General features: G+C 38.6%; 1 pseudogene; it reads right to left on the reverse strand.

The window, feature by feature from the left end:
- LOC137390844 (uncharacterized) overlaps positions 1-21,783 on the reverse strand; it is a 75,395-nt pseudogene that overhangs the window by 40,800 nt on the left and 12,812 nt on the right.

Below are 21,783 nucleotides of genomic sequence, written 5' to 3' on the forward strand. Positions count from 1 at the left end.
CACTAGTCATAGAGTTATCTGCTATGACTATGGCTAGCACTAGTCATAGAGTTATCAGCTATGACTATGGCCATGCCTCTACCTTCTTATAGCAAGCACACCAATCCCTCGCTACTTCGCGGCGCACCTTTTGTGGTTTCAGTACTTCGTACAATAAATAGAAAATCAAAATAAATTATAAAAAAAAACAATATAAAAAATTCAAATGCATAAATATACATACATAAAGTACATTTACAAACATGCTGCTTTCTTCACACAATGAACCCAGTCAATCACAATACAACTATGCAGACCAGATGAGGTCCAAACTAAGCCCATACTATGTTAAGTGCATTCTCTGGCTTAAAATACCGGAGCTGAAATTGAAATATAAACTGAACGTTAATCAAGATAATTTCAACTCCTTCAATTATAACATGGGAAATAAATACGATATGTTTAAAAAGTAGATTAAATGTTCTGGTGTTAAAATTCCGGCTCATACAAATACTTTAGAAATTAGTTTTTATTTCAAATATTTTTATTTATTGCAGGAAACGCCGGTCCCCATTAATATTTAAATCTACTGATAACTCCTAAGGCTATTAATCCATCATCTCATGCTAATAGTCATGACCTTTTATATAGTTTTGGCAACTGCTAGAGTTTCCACTCAGTGCACAGTACTACTGTTTATAAATCTATCACTTACTATTTAGCATTAGTAAATCAAGGTCATAGAGCAAACATGGAATAGGCAACTGCCAACTTTTAGCAAGTGGTACAATCCATACAGATGTACATGTCTCTACTCTGTTTATTTCTTTAATAACAAATATTTGAGATTCTTGTAAGACTGTATTGCTCTATTTGATAGCCTACTTACCCTGTTAGCCTTTCTCCAGGAGTGGGTGAATATGCCATCCACCCAGTCTTGTTGCTGGTTGAGATATCCAAACATAGTCTTGTAGTCATCCACTACGCAGGGATTTATCTTCAGCAACCGATGATTAGTCTCAGCCTGCTGCGCACCGGTAGGTTTGGAGTGACCTTGGGATTGTCTACTCATTCCCCTCGGATTGGCACACAGAGCGTCAATGAGTGCTTGCACACAAGCAGATTTACCGCTTCCAGAGGGGCCCACCAAAATGACTCCTGTGGATATAAACATATGCACGCATTTAAGAGTACCATCAGGTCTGAAAAGGATATGAGAAGTAAATGTCGAAAACTTTCAAAAAAAGTAAAACAATTTATCACCGCTACTAAAGCATGACTCAGCGTAGCGGTCGATATTGAGGGAGAAGCTAATCGGTCACCAACCTTGGCACACTGTAGAAACAGTGTAGAGCTGTAGGCATTTGTCTATCCAGGGTTTGTGAGCCACCAGACCTCTCTCATCGCACTGCTCTTCTATGGCTACCTCCACATCTGCTGTTCTAGCCCTAGCACTCAAAGTCTTAGGTTCGGGAGGAGATGGAAGGCCCGCAAACAAGTCTTTAATTATACTCTTGAATAGACTTAGATCCTAAAAAAGACAACAAATATACTTCAACACATCTACCCTGAAGGTTAATGTACTCAGGATATAGCTACAAGTAGAAGTTTGTTGGTACCTCTCCATGCAACCTTGGTCCAATGATCTCCATCAATGACTGTCCAACCAATGCGTGCTCGACCCGTGCTGCAGAGGTCAATGGGTTCGGTGTGCCCTTGGCTTTGCTAGCCGCTGTGTACCGCTCCTGCTTGGTGCCAGCGCCGGGACCTGAACAGAATGTCAAAACTGAAAGAGCGCCGGAGATTCTAATAAAGCTTTAATAATACACTGAGTGAGTTGGCAGAACTAGAAACTTATATGAGCTCAAATTGAAACCTATAGAGCAAACCAATAGAGAAAACCTATAGAGAAAACCGAAACGGAAGCAGCAAGCCAAAAAGAAGGTGTGAATGCGAGGCGCTCTTTGTTGAGGAAAGAAATTCCAGTGCGGACGCTCTTAGGCAGCCTCACCAACTGGATTCCAATGTGGGGCCTTTTTTGGAACGGGATCATGCTGGTTGACATATTTGAGTTTCTTTTTGGTGACTTTTGGAGGGGGAGTAGTTATTAGCTCAGGATCTCTAGGAGTAGTCGCGTTCTCCAAAAGGAGGTCGACTATTTCCTGATCTTCTTCCTCTTCGATATCGTAAAGAGGCGGCTCTATGGTCATACTCGAGTATGACGGACCATCCTGGTCTGCGTATAAGACATTCAACAGACAGTACAACAACTCTACTACATTCAACAGCTTTGCTTACATTAGAAAAAGAAGTTTACTTACTTCTAGAGAAGTACTTACTGACGACTAGTCATTGACAAGATGGTAAACCGGTCAGGGTAACTATCCTGCTATCAACCGCAGATAGATAAACGACGATATCAAATATTATTATTGTATGAGTAAGTTGAAATGTTAAAGACGAGATTGGCAGAGCATAAGAAAGGTGAAGGTCAAAAGTCTCACAAGGAGAAGAGAGTATGCCTCATATGGTTACCTTGGCTTACGTTGTTTTGCGAACCAGCATTGACAAGACCTAAACAGACGTAGATATGTTTGGATGACAATATAAGCAAAGGATATAAGAAAAATACTATTGTGTGAGTTCTTTTATATGGTTGAAATGTAACAAATGCTCCAAAAGACTTAATTTATTGAATTAGGCCTAATTAGAGCATTTCACCCATTGTAAGCCAGAATTTCTTTTGTATGGCAAAATGTGATAAAACGCTTCCAAAAGGCTTACTTTAATGAGTTAGTCAGCAAAAAGTTATTAAAACTGTGTAAGCAAATTAAAATGAAAAGATTGCAAGAGATATATAGCTAGCTACATTCTAAAAATATATAGCTAGCTACCTTCTAGAAATATATAGCTAGCTACCTTCTAGAGGTATATAGCTAGCTACCTTCTAGAGATATATAGCTAGCTACCTTCCAGAGATATATAACCAGCTACCTTCTAGAGATATACATGTAGAGCTAGCTACCTTCTAGAGATATATAGCTAGCTAAGTTCTAGAGATATATAGCTAGCTAAGTTCTAGAGATATATAGCTAGCTAAGTTCTAGAGATATATAGCTAACTACCTGCTAGCGAACCAATTAGTTGTTAGAAGATACGGATCAACTTAATGGCCAACTTTTCTCTTGCCTAATTGTTTATCCAATCACCTGTTGAGCCATTCTAATTGTAAAAAGTTTTAATGAAATCTTAGCAACAAATACCCAAAGCGTTTTTAGCCATGCAACACCATACTAGTCTAAATACAGAGCAGACTATATGTACATATATACTCTACGCCGCTCTGTAAGCCTGCATGTCTAGGTAATAAGCAGCTCATCGGCTAACAATTGACAAATATATGACCTGTCAAGATAGCATGCATCTTATCTAAGGTTAAATTAGGAAAGACACTCTGGCTAACCAAATTAGTGGAGGGGAGGGAGAAAGGAAAGATTACTTAGTGTTTGCGTAAAAAGAATTGCACATAGTTGGGTTAAGTCTGGCATCTTCTGAACAGAGTTTGTTAAAGCGTCCCTGACAAGCAAGACAAGTAGTGCAGGTGTGTCCCTAGCGTAAGAGCATCAGAAGGGCTATGAACGGAGAGGGGATACTAGTGAGGAAGAGGAATTTACCTTCAAAATAATCAGATATTATTCTAGTCAGACCTCTGGCTGAAATATGGGGAGAGAAGACAGTCTAGAGAAGTGAGCCGGTTATATCCATAAATATTCCTAACAGGAATAACTTCAATCTGGAGGGGCGGGTTTACGCACGCTGCACACTGAGTGCAGTTAGGGGCTTAATTAGGATATAGATACACGCTAATAGCATACATCAAAACTGCATAACTAAATCATAGCAAAGACTCTAAAAAAGTCAAAATAATTTTTCAGCTGTACGTTTTCTTTCAAGTCACAAAAACTGACATTGTCAATTCAATTATATCTAGCTAGTAGTTATTTTAGTCCTACTAAAAAGCGTGAATGCTAAGGACACATTGTTGGGTGCTACACAAAGAAAGGTGGGAGGTATTTAGGTTACTATCCAATAGGCGGTGGTAAAACACTAAACGATAGTATTTAGTGGCCAATACTTACTGATGACGCTGCCGCTAGAGGCCACGAGGCCTCCACTGGCCTGACTGTTAGACCGAGACTCCTCCATTGTCACCCTCTTGTCACTTGTCTCAGCTCTGTTTCTGTCCAGATTTGTTGTTTGTCGCTCTACACCTCCCTCACCTCTCAGGTGTCTCTTCTTCAGCACAGACCTCTTCAGTACCGCAGACATGGTGTTGATATTGAAAAAAGATTGTGAATTGTGGGATCTGTGCAAGATCAATAAAACATTGTATTAGTAAATAAGTTAAAAATGAAAGTGTCAAAAAAAATTGGTTTCTTTTCTGAAACACCGCTGTAAACTACCAATCGTAAGGTTTGGTACAACAAATATCATGTCATGAAAATTACATTCAAAATATCTGAAAATACCAGAGAACTCAGCGAGAGTCATACATGTCTAAATGAATCGGTCAAGTTTGCCATAAACTTAGACTCATTAAAACTGCCAGCAAACAACATGAATCATTAGGCGTCATTGATAAGATTCTGAGCAACACGAACACAGACTATGCAATATGAAGACTCACAGTAGATCTGAAGCTAAGTCTCGCACCATCTTGAGGCGGGTGCCAAGGATGGCAGGAGCCTTTAGTCCAAAGGCGGCGCACTTAGATCTCAACAGCATGCTATAGTCAGGGGTAATTAGTGCCACCACCCTGAATAAAGCTCGTGTGTCATTAGGCATGTCGAGACGTGTCGTGGAGTGAGGATTGACAGTCATGAACACACCGGTAGTTGTCTTCCTCAGAGGTATCTGTATATAGATTACAACTTAAGAAGGTAGTCGTTCTCTTACGAGTATAAATATGCTATCAGCACACCACATTATTACCAAATACTTCATATAACCAGTGTGCTGACTCCTAACGTGATTTGCTTTGCTTTACCTTACCTCTACACCATTAATGTCCACGTGTTCATTGGCTAATTTGACAGCATTGAAGATAGTAGTAGCAGTCTGGAGCAAGACCGCCATCGCCTCCCTGTTCATCACATGAGCTTCATCCATGCAAACCCAGTAGCCATCAAGAGGCACCCCTTGCATCAGCTTGCCTTCAAATGGTATACAAGGTTTCATATTAGATGTCTAATAGACCTATTCATCATAACAGCAGCGTGTTACAAGCATTGATACATCTATGGAATATTTGTTTATAGATATAGCATACTCTCTAAGTCAAGTGACTCACTATTGTAGTAGGCAAAAGTTGTGACTATTTTACTGAATCATTAATAGTCTCTCACCTAGTGACTGAGCTGACATGTTCATATCACAGTGCTGCAAGCTGATAAACGTTGAGAGCATAACTCCAAGGCCTTTAACAGTTTCTGTTTTGCCTACCGCCTGTGGGCCTTGTAGAATCACCCCATGTCTGCTGGTCAGTGCCTGGCAGTAGTCAAATTAAGTGAGCAAGCTCTATATAGAGTGACTAAATATTGCATAAGTGTTTCCAAATCATTGTTAGCCCATGCATAGCGAAGAAAATACCTGCCATAACTGGATAATTTTTTATAAAATCATTTTAGCTTGCAAAGCAAGGTTTGATAAGGTGACAATAAAATGATAATAAAAAACAATAACTTAAAGCTACTGTATATAGAAGCATCTGATATCTACTGCCTTCGCTCAAACATATTTACATACCTGTGCCATAGTAAGGAAGCATCTCTCCGTTATAGAGGTCATTGCTAAGCCAACTCTATTTCCATAGAATTCACTTCCACAATTGAATCTATTTTCCAATATATAAACCATAGGCTCCATTTTCTCATCTGTAACAGGAGCATACAAATCCTAGAAAATATAATTTGATGGCACAAACACAGCAGAGGTCAGAATTATGAGTGAAAATGACACAAAAATGGACGGAGCTGCCGACAGTCTAGACGAGCTTGTCTTGACAAGGAAGAGCTTGACAAGACTTTTAGTACTAAAATTTATTACTAAAAATAAAAAACATTACTAAAAAATAGAAAGACTGCCAAAGTTTACAATCTTGTGCTTGCAAGAAAACGTGATGAACTCCTGACCTTCAACTTCCTGGTAGTACACCCTTGGGTTCCTCCTCCAGTCAAAATCTGTGGTCTCTCGAATCTTTCTCGTGCCCATAACATCCAGCGTGTCTCTCAAGTAAAAAGATTGCTGCAAAATACAAATACATGTAATGGTTATGTCAAGTAAACCTTCCTGGCCTCAGGTGAGTTTCATTACCTAATTCTAACCTAGAAAGAAAAACACCCACTCAAGCTGATGACTTCAGCTGCTTTCCAATAGTATGGCTGAAGGCATGACAGGTGATAGCAGGTTAAAGCTGCCCAGTTAAATGCCTTATACATAAAAGGCAACATTTATAAACCTTAAATGACTCACAGTGTACATATTCTCTAATCGAAGTCTGTGCAGGGGCATCATCTGTTCTTCCAAGTTTCTGAAGGAGTTACGAGCAAGAGCTGTTGGAATCTTAGCAATATTAGCCTGAAACCTAGCCTTGGTGTTCTGTATAGCCCGTCGTTCATAGCGGAGTTCTGTTATGCCAGCCTCACATTCTCTTGTCCAGAAGTACAGCAGCGCCGTTCTACAGACTTGGCTAGGGAACTGGAAATTATAAGGAGCAACATGAAACCAGTGAATCATGTGTGTAACTCATCCCATATATTACCCATATATTACCAATATATTACCTCATATATTGCCTCGTATATTACCTCGTATATTACCTCGTATATTACCTCGTATATTACCTCGTATATTACCTCGTATATTACCAATATATTACCTCGTATATTACCTCGTATATTACCTCGTATATTACCTCGTATATTACCTCGTATATTACCTCGTATATTACCTCGTATATTACCTCGTATATTACCTCGTATATTACCTCAAATATTACCTCATATATTACCTCATATATTACTTCATATATTACCCATATATTACCCATATATTACCTCATATATTACCTCATATATTACCTCATATATTACCTCAAATATTACCTCAAATATTACCCATATATTACCTCATGTATTACCTCATATATTACCTCATATATTACTATTTTATTAATTATTTTATTAATTATTATATAAACCAAACAATTTCATGTCTTTCCACTGATCTAATTATTATTATGAAGGGACTCAGTAAACTAGGTCAAATACATTTCGTAGCAAAATTTGCCGCCGAAGATATTATTTTTTTCATTTATCTGTCAAAAAAAAACCCATCAGCATTCAAGTGCTGTGTATTGCGTATGAGACTATTTTAACTTAGTACCTTGAAGGCCAGGTCTTCCAGAGCTAGGTTGGCATTGATATCCTGAATAGCATGGCTTAGCATGACTTTAATGGTGTCTTCTAATTCCATCTTTAGCTGTCCAAGCCAAACTTCTACTCCTGATTCTAAGGGAACCTGCAAAGAAAACAGTGGTTGTTACATATCTGCCAAAGCAAAACGTCTTTTTTACGTGACAAATCAAATGCTGCTCTATATATATATATAGGTAACAACATGCTAGGCTGTGATGGAGCTACCTCATTGTTAAGGGTGAGTTTTTCTCCGTCAGAGCTTGCGATAGCGTAAGCGTCCAACGTTACATTCTCTACAGTCTGGAACTCTGATGGGAGGTTAATGGCTGGACCCTGATGCTGAGTAGAAATGTTCTACAAAAAACCAGTCATTGTTACACCAACAGCAATTAGCAACAGATACATATAGCTGGTAGACAGATGAATGTGCATTCTGCGTCACAATTGAGTGAAAACTAAAAGAGCATTATAGAAAACACCCTTACTGGCATGCTTTCAATACTAGACAACAATGACTCATGAGCTAGCAGTCATACTCAATACATGTCAGTCTGTTAAAGACAACCATAGTAGAACAGATAACAGAGCAACTGAAAATATAAACCAGGTAACCAATAATCGGGACAAACAAGAAATACGTGCAGAGGGTAGGGAGTGCTTACCGCTTTGACACCCTTAGCAACTCCACTTTTTCCTTTCTAAGAAAACAAATGCTTACATTACCAGCAACAAGGCTCTACACATGATCGTGTAAAAGATTATCGGGCTTCGGGAAATAAAACAAAACTTCAGAAAGCTGATAACAATACGAAGGTTTACCATACACATACGGGGCATAAAACCTTAGCATGGGCAAAACTTCAGAAAGCTGATAACAATACAAAGGTTTACCATACACATACGGGGCATAAAACCTTAGCATGGGCAAAACTTTAATTTATCATAAAATTTTTAAGTATGTGAAAAACCTTTTCAATTTTAGTCCGTCTCCCAAGCTAGTCTTGTAGCTGATTAAAAGCTTCGTTCAACGAAAACTAAAAATACTCCTGGAATAAAAATTAATTTGATAAAAAAGGCTTTTTATGTAAACCAGGCCAATAACACACACTTTGTATAGCCTCTATTAAGGTGACACAGTGCCGATTTTAACCAAGTTACTGAATATTTGACACAGCTCTTAACTACATACATGAACTTCTGTAAGCCGTTTGTCAACCTTGACAGGTGTCTGTACTCTAGGCTCGAGGCCAGATGGTGAGTTGCCTCTCTTTGAGCCTTGTTTCGGTGTTCCAGTCCGCCTAGAGGGCGAGTCAGCTGAGCCCTCTCTGTGCACACCATCAGGTGATAAGGTGAATGGACTACCCCCCGTCTCTCCAAGCTCTCCAAAGCCTGCTTTTCGCACTTTGATATCGCTGATGGCGCTGAACAAGCACCTGTGTTACAGATATTTATTATTGTAAAACACGTGATCAAAATGCAGAAGAAAATTACTTAGTTGGCCTTGCTGGCTCTGCATGTCGTACCAATCTATTAGTGGTGCATATGACACTCTTACTAAATATAGCCTTTACTGCACAGAAAAAGAAACAGCAGTAAACATCGTTAGCCTTAGAAACAACCACCGATGAAATACACTGAAATTGAAGAAGTCGAGAGAAAGAGAGTCAGTCTCACCAATCTAATTACAACTGAGCCCACCATTGAAACTATGGCTATGTTTAAAAAGAAATGAGATGTAAGCTAGCCTGAGTTCCCACCTAAAGTACGGCCGGACTGACTCTAGATCATTAGGTCTGCTGAGTATAGCCAGAAGAACAGCGTCAGACACCATGTAGAACCTCGGGAATATCCTTCTCTTACCATCCAGGTATGCTGCTAGAGATTTGAAGCATGTTTCTAACTCCTCATAAATGTGTCTCAACACTATACCCTTAGGAACCTCTCCTCCATAGCAACACTGCAATAAACAGGAGGCTGAGATAGAAAATGTGACCCAGGCAGTCAGAATGTACAATCGTGCTAAAACCACATTTTTGAGTTATTTAAAGAATTGAAATCAGCAAATTCTGAGGATTTTAATGCATTTTAAATTTTTTAAATTAGATTATTTATGCCCAGGTTATGCAAGATTTAGTAGAGAAGGTCTCGTGATGAACTAAAACTGTCGTTTTGAGTTTAAGCAGGATAAAGTTGGTGATTCATGAACTGTAAATCATGGTATTTGTTTACAAATCAAAATGCCATAGCAACCGACCACTTAATCTCAACCTATATTGATGAAACCTGGCATTATCTACAATAAAACCCTGAAAAAAATGATGGTTGCATTTTTGTTCCGAATCGATTGATGGTTGACCTCCCAAAGGTCATGGTAAGGTTAACAATATATGTGGCTAAAACCTCACCGTCCTGGAGTTTTTCATTAAAAGGGTATGCTTCAAACCGGGCACTTCTCATCAAGCTATATTGCTATGACTGCTTATAATGACAGTCCAACAACTTAACAAAGTGTTGGAAGTGCATTCAGATTTGTCCATCTATACAGAAGGTCGTGGTAAGGTCAAGGAAAAGTGACAACAGGGGGCATCAGGATGCGGAAATATCAACCCATCAAGTGACCATTCAATCTAGAGCTTCTTTATGTAGTTTAACACTCACACAGTGTAGCACAAGTACGCTGCAGAGATTTATTGTAGTGCATTGGAGGGGTTTGTTTATTATGCTAGTGGCAATTTGTCCCAACACAACCATATTCAATGTTTCCTTCGGTAATTCTTGATACACAGTTCTAATGAGGCTTAATTGTTCAGACGACATAAAACTAGCGCATAATTTCTTACATTTGCACCCACTTATTAGTTTGATGTCAACAGCTAGAATAAGAATGTTATCAGCAGTGATAGGCTGATCTTTGATAGGCGGTAATTTGATTTAATTCATGAGGATGACCGTTATTACTCGCATTATCGTTAGCAGTCTCATATTGCGTAAGAAGCTGTATTTCTAAGGTTGCCCTATTATGACAACCCTCCCTCATCATCGCTTTCACTATGATCTGAGGCAGCTGACTCAGATTCTAAGTAGAAATACTCATCTAAATTAATAGCAGCAACGAGCCGTAATTTTTGCGATGGTTTTATTTTGTTCTAGTCTGAAGCATCAAAACAGGAAATAGCCACATGCATGCGTGCACCCGTAGTTAGAGCCTATATTTATGATCTTGGGTTATGAAAAATTCCATAGCAACCACCGATATGGGTATAGTTAAAAGGCAATTCTGGCTTAATGATTGGTCAGACACAAAAATAAACAAGACCATGTGAAAGAGCAGGGTTGAATGCACTATAAACCAATGTTTACTAAAATAGTGACGGTGAGTCATATAATAGCGTAAGCACGTTTAGCGCCGCTATTGTGAACAATGGAATTACCGCACGATTGTACATTCTGACGGCCGGGGTCACAAATATGTAGATTTGTAGAATATTTCATTTTCTATACTGTCCTTCTTCAACCCACACACATGAACAACGCCCACCAGCACATACACACCAGTAGTAATGCAACAAGATTCTTAAAGCCATAATTTTAATTGAATTTCAAATAAATTTTGTCACATTTGCACTGAAAAAAAATGCTTCAATTTTTTACAAGCCCATAGGCTTACCTGCAAAACATTGCGTGTGTCATAAGCTCTCTTCATCATTTTCACCCAGCCCTTGTCTATCCGATTGAACTTCTTCGCTTCTTGTGGCAGTTCCTACAAGAGCCGACAATAGCGGGAATTGTCTCCACTCTCAGTGCTGCGAATGCGCTAATGACTATACATGGTAAACAAGCACATGCAGGTTTTTTATTTGTATATTTGATGACTATGTTTGTTCTCTTTGAACATAAAGCTTGACTAAGGTGGGAAAGAGCCTGAATATCATCCACATATCAGCACCGATTTATGTGAAAGATAGCTTCAGCAACTTTCTTTACATTTAGCTATGTAGCTAAGTGTAAACTAGTGGAAATTTGTACCCTAGCTAAGCACTTACACGTAGCTAGGTACAAATTTACTGTTATCTTGTTGGCTCATAGTTTTTCTGCATATTAACTGTTGGCATGGAAGTCCTAATCAGTTTTTAATGACCAGTTCACAAGAGGTCTAGGGTTTTTACACTCTGTAGCAAGCTTAATCACTGAACTTATAGCTACAGAGTGATGGGCTAAGGAACGTCAGACTAAACCATATATTGTACAGTTTGAATGAGGTACTCTGTATTCAGCATAATAGTTATACATTGAACTATGAACTAGTCATACATCTGTTATTGAGCCACCCTGAAAATTATTTAATTAGAGAAATGATTTATATTGGAGCATTATACTGCTTTTAAAATCTGCTGAGCTGGAGTAGAGGGAGTATAAGCAGCATTCAAGTATGAGTCTTCTCACAAGCTGTAAAAAGGCCACTAGTTGGTTTTACTACCGAGTCGAATAACATGAAATCAGTTGAAGAAAGACTCTGTAGTTGGCTGCTCCTGCAGTAAGAGATGACTAACAATTGATGTATAACAAATAAATTATATTTGAAATACTAGCAAGTTTTTTTCCAAGTTAAAAACATTACATAAACTATATTCACTTATTCTAAGGTACTCTTGAGTTAAGGGAGTCCTAGCCCTTTGCTGGAATGTCATAGCATCGGTTATACCGGTAAATATTAACTGTAGCATTGGAAGTCTAAAACAGTCCAGAATTATCTTCGTAGCATGAGCTCCTTACCTTGGATGCGGTTGGGTTGCTGAAGACTTCCTCAAGATACTGCCAAAGATCCTGCACCTCAAGCCAGACCTCTAGCACATCCTCTACTTCCTTTAGCTTTTCTGCCCATGAAGCGGCCTCTTCTCTCAGAGGTCCTATGTACTTACTTGTCAGCATGCTGCACAGTTATAAAACATTACTTGTCAGCATGCTGCACAGTTATAGAACATTACATGTCGGCATGCTGCACAGTTATAGAACATTACTTGTCATCATGCTGCACAGTTATAGAACATTACTTGTCAGCATGCTGCACAGTTATAGAACATTACTTGTCATCATGCTGCACAGTTATAGAACATTACTTATCAGCATGCTGCACAGTTATAAAACATTACTTGTCAGCATGCTGCACAGTTATAGAACACTACTTATCAGCATGCTGCACAGTTATAAAACACTACATGTCAGCATGCTGCACAATTATAGAACAGTACTTGTCAGCATGCTGCACAGTTATAGAACATTACTTATCAGCATGCTGCACAGTTATAGAACATTACTTGTCATCATGCTGCACAATTATAGAACATTACTTGTCAGCATGCTGCACATTTATAAATGGTAAAGAAGTGGTTCGTAGCATTTCAGGTAAAGAGATATGAAGTACATCTAGATGGTACATTAGATTTAAACCACTGCATCCATAACTATACCACACGTACTCCATGATTTCAAACAATGTACAGATTTATTTAAAAAAACTTTTAAAAGCTGGGCTCATCGTGTACTTACCTACCCCACAGACAATGACAGTCTGACTAACTAAGATTCACCAAGAAACATAAGAAACACGCAGGAGGCATCAGAAGATTTTTCTGGATTATTCATACCTTGCAAGTAAAGCCTGTGCGTCCTCAAGCTGCTCAAGGAGTCTCTCAGTAAAGGCCTTGTCAAGGTAGATGGGGCCAAGTTTCTTGTAGTGCTCAAAGGCTAGTACCTGCTCGGTCCACTCCTCCTCTGTAATTCTCATTTTCACTTCAAGCTCCATCTCACGTGAGGCTGCGTGACAGATGTCTTCTATCTCCTGCTTGTGCCTGAGAAAAAGGAGAAACTGGAGCTATACCTCAGCCAATTGTCACTTCCTTTTAATCACATTTTGCCATCAAAAATGAGTCACAATGTATTTTTAGCATTCTCTTGTATTATAACTCAATTAACTCAGTCAGTTAAGCGTATCCACTCATATCCACAGAAAAAGTCAACACAAAATCAACGAATCTGAGTAAAACATAATTCAAAGATAGCACCCAAACAGCTGTCTCAAGAAGGTGCAGGTTTCAGTACACTTTTAACCAGTACTTATACATAGAATAAAAACAGTTGCCAGGCTGATAACAGTTAGCTAAACTAGCCTATGTATCTCTGTTGAACCAACCCTCCCCTACTCCCTATATTAACCCCCTCCTCCCTTTATTAACCCAAGCTCACACTGACTCACGCAATGAGGTCGATGTCTAGGAGATGATACATCTTGAAGACGTTGGCCTCGAGCTGAAATGAGCTTCCTGTCGCCGACATTACTTGCAGCCAATGACGATTTCTAATCTCCTGCATCAAAAGATACGCATTGAATTAAAGTATCAAGCTCTGGAGCTTCACAAACTTAACAGGCTGCTGAAGATCATCCAAAGGTAACACTGTTAGACAATTGCAATTGAGTAAAAAATGAGAATGCATAACCAGAGAAACAATAGTAAGCAGTGACTACTAGCTCTGCAACGACCTATTAGATAAGGGAGGAAAATACAGTCATCTATGTTTGTGAGGCATAATTGGTTGTCCAGTAAATATGTAGATATCACATCAGTAGAAATAGTAGAACTTCCTTAAGAATGGCCAGTTAAAAAAGAACAGCTGTAATGACCAAAAGTTATAGACTAATATACTGAGGAAACTCACGGTGAGTGTCAGGAGAGAATAAATAAATAAAACAGTGATAATACTAATAAAATAGAGGTTGTGATGAGTCATGGTGTGAACTGATGAGAGGCACTCTGAGAGTGACTCAGGCAACTATAAATCGAGGTAAATGTAAACCAACCCATCAGCAGTATTCTCACTGAATATCTACTAGTTGACAGTTAACTTAACCAGTTATATTTGATAATGCTGAGTCATGCGCGCCATAGACATCAAAGTCACACAACCAAAACTTATGCAAATTATATGCAGTGATAGGCAGCAAATATTAAACCATGGTCAATGTCGGTGCCCCGAGATGTTACCAGAATGGCGTGAAACACGCGAGTATGAAATCTTTGGAGGTATCCGGCCAGTAAAGTGTTGAGTTTAGATAACTCATACATCTCCATATGCTTTAGAAATAAGAACAAGGGTAGAAAATTCTCAAAATTATATTAAATACAATGATAAAAATGACTGACTGAACTAGTGCTAGTAACGAGTAATGAGAGATTGTACATGCATCAAAAACCCTTACTAAGGTCATGCATTAACAAACCTTAGCTGCGAGACTGTGGAGAAGAGGGAAGACATCTAAGTACTTCTGTATGGCTCCCTTAAGGTCATGGTAAGCATCCCAGTCCTTGAGTTTACTTGGCAATGTCAGACACTCATCCCAAAAGGATTCAACCTACAGAGCAAAATAACTTGCTGCTTCAACTGTGTTTGAGAGCTCACAAGAAACATCATGTCCACCGCTTAGTCCACGGTATGGTTCAAGTCATAATAAATCTAATTCACTTGGAAGACAGCGTTCAAATACACAGGTTGGCAAAATTTTTATACAAATCAAAGAAAGTATATTCATATCAAACAAGAACTGGCTAGTGAAATTATGTGAGAAAGAGTGAGATAGTTGCATACTTGCATATAGCTAATACATTCGTAAACAATCATGAAAAGGTTTTATTAAATGCATTGCGTAAAATTAAAATGTGTAACGCACTTTCTTGTGTAATATTAAATAATCAAAATATTTCAGAACTAGTAAGGAGCAAACTGCTTTATAAGGTTAAAAATAATGATGAGCCAACATAACAAGAACATGAAGTCTATAAAATGAGTCAAGTGTAATTTATTAGATAAGCAGGTATTTGTAGCAGATGCAAACCAATAGAGAGTTAAAAAACAAAGCGTTATCTTACTTCTCTGTTTGTGTTATCCAAGTCAACTTCAGCCCAGAGAGTGTCTCTGAAGCGCTTGTCAAATCGGATGAATTTCTGGAATAATCCATAGAGTTGTCCAAGCAGATCCAATTCTTCGCCCGTCTTGTCTAGCTCAGGAAATGGTTTGCACCTGTAACAGTAACATCATTTTAAATTCCTAGTTTTTATTGACTAGATTCTCAGCGACTCCATTTGAGTAAATTTAAATCATGAACCACAACTGTAAAGCAATACGAGTGGAGCGTTTACAAAAACTTGACAGTTGATGACTCAAGCGGCTTGCCGAAGTAGAAACTAAAATAATACTGTCGGTGTAATTATATTAAGAGGCATTTTAAAACTAATAAACTGTAGAGGTGAATTTGTGACAGCAGTTGCATCAAACCAACATGGGAGCTTTAATAAAATTAATTTATAAGCATTTTTAATAGTTTTTACTTGATTCCGAAGAGTTTGGAGACTGAGTCTAAGGTCTTCCTTTTGGCATCATACAGCCGATATTTCTGCTGAAAGTCATGCAGTCTGCCGACTGCTTCTTCTGGACTGATGCCTGGCACACTCGGCCCTTGGGCATCAAAGGCATTCCTAAACTGGATCACCTCCACCACAAACGTCTGTTAATTAAGAGAAGAAAGTATAGTGAAATTTGTGGAGAATAAATCTAACAGCAGTATGATACAAGTTTCTGCTAGCAATGACACCTTGATGTAAGTATCTGTTAGCTATGACAACTCATGCAAGTATATGTTTGTAATAACAGATTAATGCAAGTGTCTATTAGCAATGACAACTTAATGCAAGTGTCTGTTAGCAATGACCACTTGATGCAAGTGGCTGTTAGCAATGACAACTTGATACAAGTATCTGTTACCAATGACAGATTGATGCAAGTGTCTTTTAGCAATGACAACTTGATACAGGTATCTGTTAGCAATGACAGATTGATGCAAATGTCTGTTAGCAATGACAGATTGATGCAAGTGTCTATTAGCAATGACACAAACAATACTATGTAAATAAGATAATCAAAATCAAGTCAAGATGGAAGTATTAATTACATTTGTTTAATCGTTTTCATGACTCAATGGTACAAAATAAAAACTATCTAAACTTTATTTAATGCGATCCCGAGGCAAATGAAAATATAAACATAGGAAAAATTCTGCAGTGATGCCCATACGAGTGGACTGACCTTGACTTGCTTGTCGAGTTCCTGTTCAAAAGCATTTCTCTTCTCCTTGAGAAGGTCGTCTCTCACCCTATCAGCCAGCTGTAGAAGCTCTTCCCAGTCGGCTCTCAGGTTGTCCACATCGTTGACTTCAGGCCTCGGTATTCTCACGTCGTACATTCTGTTATCAGCGCATAAGATACACATGGAACAGTGTAAACATCATGATATAACATGCAACACATCTACTCTGGAGTAAGACTGTAGGCTCACAGATACACAGTGAATATATCACCCGCATAGTCTAGGCAGATTTTCAACATTAATGTTTATCCATCGCAATAATCAAAGAAGTATACTACTCTATAGGTATACAGAGTAGTATGTGTGCAGGATCAACTAAATATATTCCATGCATTTCATAAAAATCTATAAATACATATTAATATATTTAGTGATGCATGTAAGTGTATAAGACATAGTTTACCAAATTGTGAACATAAAGCATGGGAAGAGCATGCTCTGTAGAGACAGTAAGCTCTGGGGCAAAATGATGAGATATATCAACCACACAAATATTCATCAACCAGATGTTTTCTAGAATGTTCCACCTTGCTTTACCGTAGAGCAATGTTTTAAAATATTGTTCAAGAAATGGAATGTCACATGGAAAGCATCTATTCATAGCCCCTCATAGACTCATTCTACATATCCAGTTTATAGACTAGGGAACCAACCTGAGTTTGCCATAAAGTGTTTCTATTGGCAGGTAGATATTGTCTATTTTATTCTCCATGTCCCTGACCTCTTCAAGCAAAACCAACGAGCTGTTGAGCTGATCGAGCGTGTTCACATCCAATTCGAGCCTGTTCCTCACATTCGAGCGATACAAGATGGCAGCATCTAGCTTTTTCTATTAATAAATTTAACCGAGTTATTGTAAGGCAAGAATATATCGAGCTGTTCTTACTGCTTGCTCAAACAAGGTGAAAACTGACAGCATCAGACATCTTTATAATCCCGCTGTTTGGTCACAAGCTCTCTATACCCCCTACTTTGTCAGCATTGCTCAAAGAAGCAGCTCAGCCTCACATATTTTATTATGATTAAAGGTCCATCGAGGTTGATGATTCCGTAAAACACTTGGAAAAGAGTATTTTTGTAAATGGGTGGAGCTGCCAAAAAATAACCAGCAAGTATGCAACCTGTCTAAAATGAAATAAAGAAATTCAGACAGCAGTGTTGTTAAAGGTTTTTTTCCTCTTCTGATGGTAATATGACAAAGGCAAGGTTTAACAGATGAAATCACATGACCGTGCAAAAATATTCCTTGATGACTCAACCCTAGTTTTTGTCTTTGCATGACTGCGATCTTCTGAAACTGATATCTTGTAGTCTGTTCAACTCGTTGCCAATTCAATGTTGGTTCCATAAAAAAGTCAGTTAATCAACACTTTATTAACAGGAAGCTTAAGACTGTACTGCAATTGCAAAAGGTAATTTCAGATATCATTTGGCGAAGATGTTTAAAAAGAGGTTCTTAAAAAACTATTGTCACAGAAGGCCAGATGGACAATCATAAATCAGCTGATGAAACTGAATAATAATAATTCATTTGCTGTTCGAAGGATCGGTGATGAACTAACTTGAGCTCTTTCCAAGGTCGTCAAAAAGGCTTACTCAATAGCTTAGAGAGTGTTCTGCATTATGTTTATAATATAACCAGCTGTGCTACCCGGCGTTGCCCGGGCACTAAAAATCAGCTTATAAACAATGGAGGTATTGAGAGTTTTCTGCCACTTGCTATTAGCCTGGCACAATGCCAATGGATAATTTGAGTAAGCTTACTAATAAGAGTTACCAACTTCTTGTGACGTTATGACATCACCCTGCGTAGTAATGGAAAGCCGTTGCGTACTTGCTCCCATATACTGACATATATCGCCTAGGAATCTATCAAGCTTGTGTGGCTGAGTTAGTAAGGTGTCAGACTGGCAAACCAGAGGGTCCGATATTAAATCTTCTGCGATACGGATTCTTTACTCCAAGATTGTAATAGCTATAGCTGGAACTACACACATACCCACAAACTTTGCGAAATATATATTATAGATGTGGTGGCCGATCGCCGGGACTAGGGCCAAACTAGAGAAGAGAGAAAACACTGAGGCGACCAATGCCATCGAGCCTCAACTAGACACCGGGCCATGCTCTGACTCAGTATACGATATGGCCCTCGGTAACACTTCTGGTCAGTCGAAAGTCAGTAACCAAGTCGGCCTTACCACCAAGAGGTGGAGCCAAGCCAGCTTCTGGAGCTATAAAAGACGCAGCAGATGCGACTTGCACCATCGTACAGTTTACTGTATTTTTATTGCATCTTGAACTGTACTCTTATATATATTTACTGTGAAATATTTATTCATTGCCTTCCACTTGAGTAATTTGGTACTGGCGGAGTAAGTAGAGGAACTCAGTCAGTTCCTTTACAATGACAAAAAAGTGTATTTTTTTAACAGGCAGCTTTTAGCCACTTTGGCGTTCGGTAAAACATATTTGGTTACTATCCACGAGAGCACAGCCAGTACCTGCACCTAGTGAGTGCAGGTGGTACTTCGTCTACAGTAAAGCTTCAGGAATTGACCTGACACTGTGATTGATCACTTATGGCGTGACAGGCTGTAAAAAGTCTGTGGCCATTTACTTACTTTTGCTTCCTCATGAAGAACACCCGCATACCGTGCCTTCCATGCCATGGAGAAACCATGCAGAGCATTCTGAATTGGTGATGTGTTGAGGATTATGGGTCCAACCACCAGATTCTTTGGTATACTCAGCAACTGGGTCTCAATTCTCAGCAGTCTCTCCACCTGTTCATAACAGACCAGAACTTTCCATACAAACATTATATATACTAAAATATATATTAAAGGCAAATTTTACGATCAACTGGAAGCAAAATATTTAAACAAGACAGAGTAAAAGAGAAAAATAAATTATTATTTTACAAAACTGCCAAATATTCATGTGCTATGCATGATAGAATGCACAAAAGGCAGGAAAGACCCACAATGTTAATATATATTTACACCCTACTCTGGTATAGCAATATAACTATGTAATGTCCCCTACCTCTCGTTCTATCGTGCCGATATCTGGATCAGACTTCATGAACTCAATATAGGCAGCATTGAGATCATCCTTCCATAAGAAATCATACATAGAGAAGTGATGAAGATGCTGTTTGACAATAGGGCCCAAGTCTAGAAAACAAATGTAGATACTTATAATAATCACAATTTATGACCATAAAAGCTGTCGCTGAAGTACAAAAATCTATCAAAATCGACAAGAATTCTCCCAAAACCTATCACATTGTAGTTTGATATTTGTACGATTTTAGTCATTACATAAAAATTTTTCAGGAGACTAGTAAGAGTGAAGCTATACAGCACAGCAAGAAATATCTCCATATTGTTGTACATCTGATATGTATGGAGCCTTCTAGAACATTCTCAAAGGTTCTAGAACTTTCTAGAACCTTTTAGAAGGTTTCAGTTAACTCCACTTTCAGGTTTCAGCTATCTTTCAGTTAGCTTCAGTTAACCTGCCTACCGCTATCTTTACTTCTAGAACCTTCTAAAGGGTTCTAGAAGTAGAAATAGCTGAAACCATGTTATTTTTTACATCTTAGTCATCGCAACAACGTGTTAACATAGAATACAAAATATAGCATTATCCAAATAAGCTGCTGTTACTGATGACGTATTGAAACATGCTGATGCTTGAAGCTAACCTACAGCAGCAAACTAGTGAAGATGCGGTAACATCACTCCCAAAACTGTAAAACCTCGAATAAGACAGTTTCCCAATGTAGGAGATGGAGCACTCACCATCTACAATATTCCGTAAGCCATGCATAGTGTCTCTGACAAGCTGGTCTGTGAGAATACTCCCATGGAACTGCTCTCCCACTGAATAAGCAGCCCACTTGAGACCTACAGTAAGGCATATCAACTAGAGAATGTCCTTGACCCAAAAGAACAGTTAGAAGAAGTGTTGCTAGGAAATTAAGAACTCAGGAGACTAGAGTGTACCTTTAACGGCTTTAAGCATCTGCTGAGCTACACTGTTCACTGCTTCTCTGACGACATTGAGCCCAGGGTCTATGACCGTGTTTGGAACGTCATACTTTACAGCCAACTGAAACCTGTTAAAAATGGAGTCACAGTTTACACAAGCACTAAACACAAAGCTATGAAAAATTTGGGGTTTTTTACAGAAGATTTAGAGAAATTATGCAAAAGTTTAATAGAGTTGATGATTGCAAAAGTGTAATATTTCTATTAGCGTCAGAAGTACTGCTAGAGGTACTAGAAGTACTAACAACAGATACCAGAATAGCAGGGCAATACGAGCAGCTTCACATGCACCAATTCCCAAAGTTCATGAAAAGCCACTGTGCAGAGCTGAAGTGACAATGCAATAGGAGTTGTGTATAGAGAGCATAGACCTATTAACTACAGTATATAGTTATAGGTTATAGTATAGTTAATAGGTCTATGATAGAGACAGAGAGTCAGCTAGCGTACGCAGAAGACTACCGAGAGCAGACGACCTGTAACCCAATTCATGCAGAAACATGCAGAGCAAGCACACAACAAAGAGTAGACAACTACTTACTTAGCATTGCAAACTTTATACAAAGGAGATCTAAAATGTGGTTTTGACAACATTCAAGAATAACCAGGTTCATCTCATTAATACTCATACCAGGAGCTTGGAAAAGCATATGCTGCTGACTTGTCAATAACACAAAAACTATTATGAGTAACACAAAAAAATTCAACACATTCTTGTTAAAATAAAATATAAATTATTGACAAAAGGGTACGCAACTCCAGCTTTGACTTGACGTATGTCCATAGATAAGTTCAAGAAACTTACTGCAGGAAAGTTATTTCCTCATCCATAGCGGAGGTCCATGGCATGTCGGAGAGCACCGAAAGAGAAGAGAGTGGGCGCTCAGGCTTTTCCGCCAGGTCTAAACTATGTACAGATCCGAGACCATCACCTTCTCCCTTGTGAGAATCGGAGTGAATTTCACAGCCTGATGCCTCTGCTAGGGTGAGTAGAGAGCGTTTCGTGGCAGTGAGTACAGCCTCATACACTTGGGTGCCAAAATTGTCTGCAACAAACAAATCTCTTTGGTCATTAA

The sequence above is a fragment of the Watersipora subatra genome, chromosome 1 (genome assembly GCF_963576615.1).
Source record: "Watersipora subatra chromosome 1, tzWatSuba1.1, whole genome shotgun sequence".
Classification (NCBI taxonomy): domain Eukaryota; kingdom Metazoa; phylum Bryozoa; class Gymnolaemata; order Cheilostomatida; family Watersiporidae; genus Watersipora; species Watersipora subatra.